Below are 13,403 nucleotides of genomic sequence, written 5' to 3'. Positions count from 1 at the left end.
CCAACTCATCCCCCAACTGCACATTCACCCCATTCGCCTACCACTCATTTGTGTCTCTGTGGAGTCCGCCAATAAGACACGTACCGAAGCTCAAATGTCAACAGTGCACGACGCCAGCTTCACAGATGTCCTCGAACTATTTGTTTCAATCTTTTCTGTCCGCGTGCATCCCCTCCGCGACTCCTTTCATTTCACCCCATCATTCCCCGTGCGCTCGATGAAATTCTTCCGTATTTTCCTTGTAAAAAAAAAAGGAACTGGCGTATACACAAGACTCTTGATTCTTTCCATCCACTCGGGCGTTTAGTTGGAACGATGGAACGAGGGATGATACAGAGGACAAAAGCATAGATGTTTGAGAATTCATAAAAAAAAAGAAATGGAATAAAACATGAAGGGGAAGGGTAGGGATGAATGGAATCATTTGCGGTGAGGAGACGGAAAAGTCTATGAGTATTGAATTTCCCATTCAGGGTTTCCTTTCACGGTATCATTTGGCGGTTTTTCACTGGCCCCTCAAAGTGAGAAAACCCGTCAACCCGCCTTCGGTAATTCTTCGCTTTTATTTTTTTTCTCTCCCTCGTTTTACCCCGAAAGTGTGTAAATTTCTGACGGCGCCGCTTTATTGATGAAAATCGTTCCGCATTCCGGGGAGTCCCCCGTTTGTGTGATGTGTATCAAGCGCTCTCTGGCGGGCGTGCGTTCCCCCCTCCTCGGCCAGACGCGGATCTATTCAAAACAGGAGGGGGTAGACAATTGTTTATAATGTCGAGCTTGGGGGTGACCCGCTGGGTAAATTAATGTTGTCTCTTTTGTTGGGGCTTTCTCTACTGGGGTTAATTGTTTTTTTCAGGGGGCTGGGGGGGAACAGACCTCCGTGGAAGACCCAGACCGCGTGCGATTTCTGATCGACTACGAGGAATTGGATTTTTTGGAAGTGGAAATTTTTCGAGGTCGCGTGGCGCATGGGGAGTGATGGATTGGGGGTTGTTTTTGATTCGATTCTTCGAGTTGGCGCATCCAAGATGTTGTTGGCCATTCGGATAATTTTTCTTGGATAAAAATAATTCGTTGGAATAGTTTTTGACGGCAATAATTCATTGGAGTCTAACGGAATCTGTGTGGATGGGGGGTAGGGACCTCCAAGTCTCAACCCCTCCCGCCCCTTCACTCATCTCACCCTCTCCTCAATCAACTGATCACTCGCAACATGAAACGAGTTTAAAGAAAAATAAAAACAATTTGATTGTCCATTTACGCTGATCAACAGACTCGCGATGAGGGAGAAAAAAAACATCAGAGTTGAAGAAAAAGCGATCGGGGCGGAGTAGTAGAGCATCGATGAGTACCTGTCGTGAGCAGCATTCCTAACAGCTTGTAAAGCCGATGGTATAATAGGAATGTCGTTGTCGTCAGGCTTTTCCTTTCTACCTTCTATATCATTGTGAGTTAGAGTTGATCGAGATCCGGTGAAACATGCGGAGGGAGTTGAACAAGAATGGGGAAACGTATTTGATTCCACAATCTTCACGTGTTACCAATGTCTCAGATCATCCCCCTTTCCGGGTCATGTTTTCTCATTTGACTTAAGCCGGCCAGAAAATGGCTATAACAAATGTTTCTTCCTTACGAGAAAATGTATAGTTTTATGATCCCGGAGGGAAGCTAATGACTTGCGTCAAGAAATTGTTCATTAGCTTCTCATCAATTTGTTTAACTGTTACAAAGGTTCTATTTAAACGAGATAATGAGATATAATTATGTGATGATTTTTCATTACGAAGCTCAGCAGCAGAATTTATCGTTCGAAAAATACAAAGAATCTTTCAAAAAACAACAGAAGGACCGGAAGGGTAGTTCCGGGGGGGTAAAATGCGACGATCCAGCGACTCAAGAACAAAAAGAGAAAGGGGTGAGTCTTATTCCTGGCTCTGAGGGGTAGAAAGAGCGATATATCAGTGGGATTTCCCTCTGAAACTGAATATTGGATTTCTCACGGAAGAACGAACCAACGGTTTTTCCTCCTCCCTCTCACCCTTACACCCCCCTCTCACTGCCTTCCGTATAAATGCTGTTTCCACCATGAGAATGAGGAATAGTTTCATATTGAAGTTTTCGTTATTAAGGAAAAAGGCAGAATGCGTTATTCCCTTTCTACTACTGCACGTGCTTATAGAATATACGATAGGGGGGCACGAGGCTGTGGAGGTGGGAGGAGGTGTGAGAGTGGGGGGGAGGAGCGAGGCACTCAGCGATGGTTGTTCCGCACGCGCGTATCACATACGGATGTGTACGTGACCCCGGACGACCCGTCTTGGCCAGGTGCGTCTCATCCTTAATATGTGTTAACTATGCACATATGAAGGATACTCACGAGTACTGCTGGGAATAAATGGCCGGGGATATCTCATGAAATAATTGGAATTACGATTATATGCCTTCGAGGAGAAGGAGGAATATTGTGTAACTGGATGGGGCTATTATAAATATATTTATGTTTATGGGGAATGGAGGGGGTTGGGTGGCAGTGGAAGAGGTAAGTACACGGATAGGACATGGGGAATCGCCAGCGTTGGCCAGTCCTCGTCTCCTGCCAGGGTGGTGGGGTAATAGGGGAACGAGGGATTGATTTTTTTCAGGAAAAAATTGCTGTTCGGTTCCTGCGAAGGGTTCGAGTCACAGAGGCACTTGAAGTGAAGAAATTCGGGTGAATCCGAATAAATTAGTTCACCCCCTTCAAATGTAACTCATCAAATTCAAATTTCTCCCGGCATCCGAACCCAGTCCCCACGAAAATCCCCTCAAACTGCTTCACAATGTCGTCATCGCGGTCATTCTCCCCGTCTCGCGAACCCGTTTTAATCCCGCACTCAGGCGTTAACCCCAGATTATTAATCCCATCGTCAACCTGTCCCTCCCGCCATCGCTCACTTCACATCCACTTTACACATCTTCGTTCACCCCCTAGTTCTCAATAAACTCCTCAATATTCCCTCGGACGATACCCAGATCAGTCCATCGATGGTAATCGTAACTCCGTCTCCACGTCGTCATTATCGATCCGGTAATTGCAGGTCCCCGCGATCTGCTGGAGCGTCATATTAGGTCACCTGCCCGTGGGGAGGAGCTTGGAGGGTGGGAAAGGGGTTATTCGCGAATATAGCCCCCGCGAAACGCAATTCCCCGGGGTTCGGGGGGGAGGAGGAGAAGGAGGGAGAGCGGGAGGGTGGGTGGTGAATTACAGATTGCTTCAATCAGCTGGATCAACTGTAGTATGTGATCTTCCGACAGGGGCTGACATCAAAGGCGCCAATTTACCCTTTGGTATTACTTCGGTGTGTGTGTGGATACGCAATACAACCACGAGAATTTACCGTATACCAGGGTATACCCATTCAGATTACGTTGTATCAGGTTGAGTTATGTTGTACCCGACGAGTAAAATTAATGAAAATATAATTTTTTAAGGAGTTAGCGGGTGAAACAGGGGAAAATTCCGAAAGAAAAACATAAATAACTCCCCCGAATCCCTAATTAATCTGCGATTCCGATTAATTTCATCTCGTTAACGATGTGCCACGACTATCACAAGTGTTTATACATCCTAAGTGTGACTAGTTTTCGAAACTAATGAAGACATTAATGGTATTCAACTGATTAGCATAGAGGATCGGTATTCCTTGTCGCAGTCGGCGAGAAACACTGCAGGTATTTCTCGTTCCCATTCTCATTCTTTCCTTGAATGATAAGGGTGAATTTCGAGAGCAGTGGTGCTGATGTCGATGCATATATCACTGAAAATACTTCGAGGGAGCGTTTTGGAGGTATTTGAGGGAGGGGCGTTACTTATAACCGCTTATATTCCCCCTCCACTCCTTTCTCTCACGGGTACGTGCGCGTTTATTCTACATTTTGGTCGTTTTTTTGGGTTATGGGTAATGTATATATTCGCGGAGGGTGGGAGGAGAGGACGAAGGGAGATGTAAGAAGTACTATCACGGGGTAATGGTCCCGGGACACTCCGTTGCCGCGCCACAGCACCGGGGAATGATAAATTATCTTGAGCCGTACTACCGACTCGCGGTCCTCTTCAACCTAATGGACCGAGATAGCACGTAAATGATTAGCAAGAAAACGTACAGCATATTTGATTTCAGCGTTTATGACGAAAACAATTTGTACGAAATTAGTCGGGAATATATATTTTTGTCCTTTATTCAGGGTATTTTCGTTTTCATTTTTTTTATCAATTCAAATGACTAAAGAATCTGAATTTTAACTCCGACCGCACGGTAATTTTCGTTTTTTTTATGAGGATAAAAATTCTGTAGTCGAGAGTCAAAGTCAAAGTTGATTGCCATGGAGTCATTGTCATTAAATTTCGGGGTAGAAGAACGTGAAGGTGAAGGCCAGTCATGATAGACTTTTACAGAATTTTAAAGTAATTTTTAGGAGAAATTTATCTCCGCGGAGAGAAAACCCAACTCCCAAACAACAACAACCTCAACAAATACTTTCCCTGAAAGCCAAAATAGTAGCAATCATCATTTACAGGAATTCCCGTTACGGTTCCAGTTCCAGCCCCCGAAATAAATTGTTTAAAATGACGGAAGAGGCGGTCCAGAAAAACACGTACAACATTCGTTACATAAACCCAGACATGGAGGGTCAATAAATCCCCAGAATTTATTGAATTCCGGTCTCGACCCACATCGCCAAAACTGCACTCTCCACTAACTCAAAAAAAAAAAACGCATAACCCGGCAAACTGAAAATTGTTTACAAATCCCTTTACATAATAAAATATACGCTCCGCGAATCACTTTCCAATTCATCGAGAAACACAAATTGAATCTAGAGTTTAAAAAAATATTCATCAACATTAAAATGGATAGAATTTCATTCCACCGCTCATTCATTCCAAACCCATCATTCCTGTTTCCATCGGCTCACCCAATTTTCCCGAAACTTTATTCCACTGCATGAGAAGGGCCCATTCATACCGGAAGTTTCCAGTAATGACGAATAAAAATGCAAACTCACGCCCTCACAGAATATCACAATGTCCAGTTACCATTGAGAGCCAACACGCCCTTCCCCAGCCATTGATCTCAATTCTCGTCTCTAACCCCCCCTCACCCACCCTCATTTTTTACCCAGAACCCGACATATCATCTCGAGTTACGCTTCGCCTTGTATCTTCAATTCTCAACTAAAAAATAATAATAAAATCAAGAATATGGTAATGGAATTGTGTGGGCGTCAGTCAGCAATGAATAGAGAATCTCTCAGTAACTCTCAACAATATTTCCTTTTCTCCCGTGAGATATTGCAGATGTTTAATCCAATGTGTAATCCCTTCTCATCCCAAACTTATCGAGATTCTTGTCCAAAGTGTGCAGGGGCGGACACCTCTCACTATCGTCATTATTATCACGAGTGATCGTTTATTATATTAATATTTCAAGAAAACATTGGGGCTGAAAAATTCACCCGCAGGAGGGAGAGGATGAAAATAATAAAAAAAGAAACGTGAAATAAAAACAAAAATGATCCTGGGATAGTGCACAATCTCATGAGGATATCTCTCAAGCTCTCTGACGGGGTGGGATGGGTGGGTCCAACGGGTGGGGGGGGAGGAGGGGAGAGTGCGTTTGAATTTTTTCACGCACGTGAATCAAGATTTAAATTTCCAAGACTGAGAAACACGTTTAACATTTTTTAAAGGCCTCATGTTTCAATGTGCAAAAGCGAGCAGAGGTCTACGACATAAACAACAGTGTGAGGGGTGTGGGAAGGGCAGAGGGGGGGTGGAGGGGGTGTATGGATGAGGTACAAAGCCCACCGAGAGTCAACGTTTGTACAATATCCTAACGTACGTTTACGACGTTTCGTCATGAGCTGGTTAGTGTGCCCTTCCTGTTTAATTAGTAGCCACGAATAAATTGGCCAATTAAACAATTATACTGAGGATAGAGATGGTTAGGTTGGCTCATTCATTACGGTGTTATAAGGATGGAGATAATTTTCTATGCCTGAGGGACTCGTGTGTATGGAGGGCGAATGGGTAGGGGGACTTGGGAGAGGGCAGAGGGGGAGAGGGGGTGGAGGAACAGGTTATGGGTTTTATTTTGAAATCCAACGAGATGTCACTCAGTGCCAACTGTATCTGAGTCATAAAGCTGAGGTTGAAATGAGCTGGGGTAATGATGGTACTTCAGGGGAATATGAAAAATGAGATTTAATCTGTGATTTGAGATGTTTAATTTTATGGTGATGCGGTGGGAAAATTAGGGGTTGAATTGCGTGTTTTAGAATTTTTGAGTGATGGAGGATCGTGAAATGAAATAGGTGCGAATGAAATTATGCAAAATGTCCATTCGATTCACCAAAAACTTTTTTTATAAAAATATCAACCTAAATATTATAAATAAAACAGTTCATCTGATAAACTCCATTTTCATTGCATCGTGAACTCCTCGAAATTTGTTCTCCCTTCATTGACGCCAATATATATGTACATTGTGATTGCAAAGAGGAGAAGAGAATGCCAAATGAAGGAACCACCCTTCATCTATAAAATCCACCCCCCTCCTGCCCATTCCCTCCCCCTCAAGATGTAATGCTTATCTCATAGCATACACGTTCTAGTTCCACCCCCTATTCTCTTATTTGTTCCAAGAGCCACTTCTCAGGCTGCCAAATTCTGTTGTGTGAGTCACGCACCCTTATCTGTTACGAATCAAATCCAACGAGTACAGTACAAACGAAAATGTCGTACTGGCGCATCCAATTCACGTCTCGGAGATGAGAAACGTATCGGTTATTCGGGATAAGGACTGAAGGGGAAAAAGCCTCGACATCGAGGACATTGCACCCGGGTGTGCACAACGTGCGTGATTCACATTCAGCTACTTCAATCAAACATCCCCTATTTTGTGTTAATCCCTCGTTTGGAAAAGAGTTTACTGATGGGAGATGATCCCTGTGTGCATTAGACTTATTACATTTTCGTATTTTCTACGTCTCAGGGTTTTCTAATTTTTTTTTTCAAAATTTTGTCGATTCGAGCCCCTCAAGATGGACGAAAATGGTGTCTTTATGATATGACTTACCCATCTCCCTTCCCCTCACACTGCGACATAAATTTGTTGTTCTCCGCCATTTCTGCAAAAAAAAAATTACAATACATAAGAATACATACCCAGACAGTATATTCCATTACGTCATAACTACCGGCATCGGTACAGACCCCCACAATTTAGTAAAAAGTGGATTAACCTCCCAACGAATTTTCTAATTGAAAAATCAGGGACGAAAAAAAATAATTCCATAACCTACGGCCTCCCATCCACTATAATTATAATTACACCCGTCAGCAATGTTCGAATACAAATTAACGATCTCTTTCGTGTTACGATCGGTAAAGGATGTGATCACAGTGCGTATGCGCAGGTGCGATGGTTCCATACTGGCCCTTCCACTGGATTGAAGAATGCGCCCATGGGAGGGGAAGTTATCCATCCACGAGATAAACAACCGTTGAATTACCCATCCACCCTCCCCCCTGCGATGTATGAATGTGTATGTGAGTATCGAAGGAAGGAGTGAGAGACACGATGAGTTTGTCGATCAGCCAATGGGCCTTGAGTCCCAATTCGCGCGGTTAATTGCGACCAGCAGAGTTCGTTTAAGGCAAACAAGATTCTCATGGTGTTGGTATATAAAGGGTCAGTCGGCCCATCGTCGTCCAAATGCCGAATATATGTGACATTTATTGTTATTACTACCCAAGACCATTATAATTGAGACATAAACTGGGCTTTCACCTCCCGCTCTTCCGTGACTCCGTGACATGCGCCTCTTTCATTTTAATTTTCCACTTGCTGGAGGGGTCAATATCGAGGACGGGTCGATTTTATAATTAAACGTATTTCGAGTTAAATAATTTTTACACGAATGAATATGAATTACATGTCCCCACACGACGAGAATATCTTGAACAATGGAACGGTATCTTGTTGCTATTCGATAAACATTTAACCCCAAGAGGCCCAATATTTCCGTAATCACAAAATCATCCAATAAGACACTCATGAGCCCGATGTCTTAAATTAAGCCGTCTTGATGGCACTAGTTTTTACAGCGCATGAACTTGGTAACGACCTGTCTCGTTATTTCGGATTTCCTGCTCTCTCCTTCCATCACACCGAGAAAATTAAACGCCTCTTGGTGTTATATCGGTTGAGTGTGTGCACACACCGGGGAATTATACACGCGCCGTCACAGTGAACGATCGTGAATGGTATTCAAAGGTATGACTGTCATGAAATATGAAAATTTTTATTAATGCCTTTGTATCATTGGGTCAGGTGGAGATGGTAGATAACATCGGTGAGGATCCTGACAAGTTAAAATGAGGGCCACTTGGCTGTGGATCGAGTTTACGCAGTGATTATCATATTTTTAATTACGTGAGGAACATTTTTCCGTTACTACATGTTCTCTACGGTCTCGTCGTACATTAAAATCATATTTTTTCATCGAAAACTAGTATAACATAACATAATATAGCGCAGGGAGTGCGGCCCCGGGGCTGCCGACATTGAGCCGACGTTGGGCCGTACTTCAGAGTCTCCTGAATTTGTTCCCCTATTTTTTTCTACGATGTAGAGACGTAAAATATTCCATTTAATCAAATGGAAAAATTTCTTACCCCTCATCACGCCATAAACGAACGTTTGACCAGGAAAAAGGGCAAATTAAAGAGACCTCTCTCTCTGAAATGATTATTTCTCGTTTCCACTCAATGAAAATAGGGATATCACTGATATAATTCCCCCTCCCCCTGTCTCTTCGATGTACTCTCCCCTTTCGAGTGAATATAAGAGGTCGACTCCACGGAACATCCATTTCTTGATTGTCGTCGTAAATTGCCACGAGTTAAGCTCCTCGTCGACGATAATTATTTTCCTCCGTGAGTCATGGACAGGAGAAGTACGAGGAATGATATTGTCTCAGCTTGACGACAATGAGACTTCTTCATTGTCTTGTAAATGACGGAAGTATCGTGATGTTTTCGTGTTAAGCACAACCAGTGAATTTTTATCTCAATACATTGGGCTTCCTCGTCATTTAACTTTGAGGGAGACATATGTGAGTAATAAAACCATCACACGTGATTGCGACAAATGGATGAGACCTTTTGTGACGACGACTGATCAATAGACCCGAGAGAGAGAGGGAGAGATATTGGAAATGGGAACGACTGGAACTCGTTTTCACTATTGGGGGTGGGGGCACATCGATTACTATTTTTTTAATCGCTAATTGCAATTTTTTTATGGTACTCGGTATGGTAATGATTGCTGGGACAGTCAAATGGCGAAATCAGCTGCCATTTGTTATGGTTAAATTTAGCGGGGTATAGTAATCTCTGGTATTGACTCTTTTTCGTGCCTTTTTTTCATTTATTTTTGGAACTGGACCAGACCACTCGCGATGAATCTCGAATCGTATTTCATTATATATTGAAGAACTAGGCGGACGTGAGCCTCTGAATCAATCCAATAATCTGTCGTAGGAGAGTTACGTGCAGATGGAAATGATCAATTTGTGATGGAATTTGTTAATATTTCAGAGGGAGTTTTAATCTAGAAAGTGGAGAACTTAATTTTGTATAAAACGATTTTCAAGGAGGGGAAATGGAAGAAAATGGCGAGAGGGGTTTTATAAATTTTTGAACAGATCAATTTGTCATGTAATTCGGAAGTCGGTCAATTTTAAAGCAAACAATTCTATGAAATGGGAAATGAAAGCACTCGATTCTAGTACTCCATATTGACATTTTCTTCACAATGTTCTACCAAAATCTATTAAAACTTCGGAAAAATTCATATTGCCATCCATTTCTAATAAAAAATATAGATAATAAATAGTATCATTATCAGTATTGACTTTTTGAATTATTAAATCTATTATACTAGACCTATCATTCTCATCAATGAATCGATATTCCATTGAGAAATGATATCGAGGGTGAGGTAGATAATTAAAATGTTATTTTCAGACCCTCGAGGAAATTATATTCTCTCCCTCTTCTCTCGAGGACTTATCAATCTATATTATATTATATTATATTATACTATATTATTTATATTTATTACAAATTATTTTATGCATTCCGACGAAGTCATAGGTCACATGGTTGTCCCTGAACCCATAACTCTCATCAATAAATCAACACTCGATTGTGACATGAAGACGTGAGTGATTGGTATATGGAGCGTGTGATCGATAATTAGAACGTTATTTTTAGGCACTCAAGGAGGTTGGGCCCCTCCCCCCCTTCACCCCAGGAGGATTCATTATCCCAGCATTTCGTCTTTTATTCTCCCTAATTGCTTTATGACGCACTGTGCAAGGCTCACCCCATATATATCTCCCCAATGGGTTCTTTTCCATCTCTCTCCCTCTCACTTTTCGTCCAGCCCCTGTTCCTAACTCTTCATCGGACTGTTTTTACACCCACACGTATATTTCATACGCACCCTCTATCGCACCCTCGGTCGTACCCCAGGAGGTGGAAGCGACTTTCTGGCGGTTAATTGTAGCGTTGGAATTTCAGTGGCAAATTATTCTTTTATACTTTTTACGGGGCCATAACTCAGCCTTTCGTCGGTCAATAGTGGTGGTATTTTTTTTTTAGACAGGTTACGGGATTTTATTCGCAACTTTTGGCTTTGTCGTTCGGTTACTCGTGCGGGTACAGATTTATTGAATTGACGGGGGAATTGTTTAGTTTTTGATTGAGAAAAATTACAAATTGAGGATAATCCAGTGGCAGAACAAGACAGTTCTGACTGTGGCCCAGTTTTCCATGAATATCTCGAGATCTAAGAGAGATAGAAGAATTTTCATTGGGACTTTTTTGTGGAATTTCGTAAAATCCGCAATAATTCTCCACATAATTACCCAATCTCCCCCTCCACAACCTCCTATCTCTAATAACAATAACGATGATCGATCACACGCTCTATATACCAATCACTCACGTCTTCGTGTCCCAATGAAATGTTAATTCATCGTCGATAATGGCTTCACAGAGCGTGAAACAGATAATGTCACCGTGACATGAACCGGAAGTGGTGAATACTCAAAAAAGTTGAGAGAACAAATTTTCATAACTTTAAGTGGCCCGTTGAATTCGAATGAAACGACGTGGAAGATGGAAAAAACGAGATATTTTAATTAGCTTACCAAGTGGAGTGAAATGAGGAAAAGGGTGGAAAGCATCTAGACTTGTTTTTTTTTTTTCATCGTGCATTTTCACCTCCTTTCATTTTTAATTTCGTGTTTTATGCTCTTCTGTTTACAAAGGCAAGCCCACCCCCAGCCTCACCCCTGCCACCCCCCTGCCTTCCTCATCCTGTTCTCGACTCGTTGTACATACACAGAATGCTTGAGGTGGTCGAGAGAATTTTTTTTTACCCACCACGCCCTGCAGTAGACTTTCTACGAGGAGGGGTGGGCGATGAAAAAAAGGGGAGAAAACAGGGCGTTTTGTTGAGAAGAAGAATTCAGGGGGCCCTGGCTATTTTTTTTTGTGGACTCTGGCGTCTCTGCATTCTAAGTTTATACTCCTCGTTTGTCCATCCCTCTTTGTGCCACCTCTCGTGGAGCGTTTGGGGGTGGGAGGGATGCGCGGAAGGCGCCAACTCGGCTTTCACTAATCTGATAAATAACGAGTATCTCGGGGAGATTGCCATCGGGATGAGGATTTCCACTGGACTTGGTTTTCTTTCGTTGGTGAGAAAGTTCGGGGGTGGGAAGACTCCTGATGTGGCTTTCGTGGAAAAATACTGGAGCAGAAGGGGTGGCGGCCATTTTAGTCGTCATAGGGAGGAATGTTACAATTTTTAGTTTACTTGTGTGGAAGGTTTTTGACGAATATCTCGAAATCTAGGCGGGATAGGGAAATTTTTATCATGACCTTTCTTGTCGAGCAAATCAACCCCTACAACAAATGTCATGACAACAATTGTGATATCTCCCTTGGATTCGGAGATATCCCTCGATAACTGCGGTGAAAACTCTGTCCGGTCTTTCAGGCATTTGCTAATGTCTTCTCTGCCAAATTATCCTGCCAAAAAATTAAAATTTTTGGGGACGTTCCAAGGCTTGACAATAGCGCGACAAAGCCCGGACCTAATGACAGGGGAGAATCTCTCACTTCTTGACAAGACAAGAGAAATACTAGAAACTACATCTCCTCATTTTGACTCATCTCGCGGCGCCACTGTCACTTTCATATTTGACGACCACAATGCTGTCCCTCACAAGCAAAAATAAAAGCCCTCCTGCCCGCCCCCTCCAGTCCCTTTTTTGTTGCATTTCCTCGTGAAAAGATCCACAACTGAACAAAGAAACCGAATGTGTTCTTTCACTTTATTGCTTTCATCAGTCTCCAGTTCATCCCACCAGATCTCAGCGGAAGCCATTCCGACAGCGAAAAATTACCTCTGTCAATTTTCCCTCTCCCTCTGTCACATTATCATCCCTCGTGAAGTTTTCCCTCTATTTTTAATAATTTTTACTCCTATCCCAGCTGTGGAAAAATACCAGAGGATCATCCTCATCATTTCCTCGGTGGTATTCCTCACGGAAATTAACATTTCTCCTCGACATTGTTATCCTTCCAAAAGCGAGTTTCACAGTTGAAGGAATGAGGAACATACTAGTCTCCGACGATGGCTCATATACGCATAGACTGACACTAATGTCTAGCTGTGCTAGTAATTCCGACAAGTGCGTTTTCTAGTTCCTCATTTATCCATTATAGACCTCGCTTTGAAATTAGACCGCGATCTTCACGAGAATAATCATCCCTTCTCGGTTCTCATTAGAGCGCATATCACGAAATGACGTTAATGAACTGTTCGTGCGTAACTGTTCGTGTCCGAGAGAATTGAATGGTCAACATTGTGAGAGCAAAATTAATCAGATAATTAAGTTTATGGTTATCGTGCGCCCGATGAGAATTCCGGAGGTTCGTGGAGAAAAGTTTGGGGATTTTTCTTTTCTAATCGTTCAATTAGAGGTCCGAGGGGGTGAGGGGGGTGATCTGATTAGGTATTTTTGAATTCGAGGGAAGTAGGGGGAGGTGCCGAACGAAGGGGGTGAAAAAGTATTCAGGGACTTTCAGAATTAAATGTTTACGTCGAGGGGCTGTTGTATCGTGAGAAAATTGGATTATTCTGTCAATTTGATTTGTTGGAAATAGAAAGCGAGTAAAATGTGAAATTGTTAAATGTCAATTACCGATTTTGGAAGGAGCTGAGACAAGTTACCCCTGAAAATAAAAAAAATAAACAATCAACATGTCCATAACCCCAATAACTCTC

At 42.5% G+C, this 13,403-nt stretch overlaps 1 protein-coding gene across 1 annotated transcript in view; it reads right to left on the bottom strand.

The window, feature by feature from the left end:
* Positions 1–13,403, bottom strand: part of LOC135169578 (facilitated trehalose transporter Tret1) — a 220,185-nt gene that overhangs the window by 115,036 nt on the left and 91,746 nt on the right. The window contains exon 5 of the mRNA XM_064134680.1: positions 7,116–7,167. The gene's annotated coding sequence lies outside the window, so the exon portion shown is untranslated. The remainder of the gene's footprint in view (positions 1–7,115; positions 7,168–13,403) is intronic.

Source organism: Diachasmimorpha longicaudata, chromosome 15, assembly GCF_034640455.1.
Source record: "Diachasmimorpha longicaudata isolate KC_UGA_2023 chromosome 15, iyDiaLong2, whole genome shotgun sequence".
Classification (NCBI taxonomy): domain Eukaryota; kingdom Metazoa; phylum Arthropoda; class Insecta; order Hymenoptera; family Braconidae; genus Diachasmimorpha; species Diachasmimorpha longicaudata.
The sequence above is the reverse complement of the archived record's forward strand: the minus strand, read 5'-3'. Positions and strand labels throughout refer to the sequence as shown.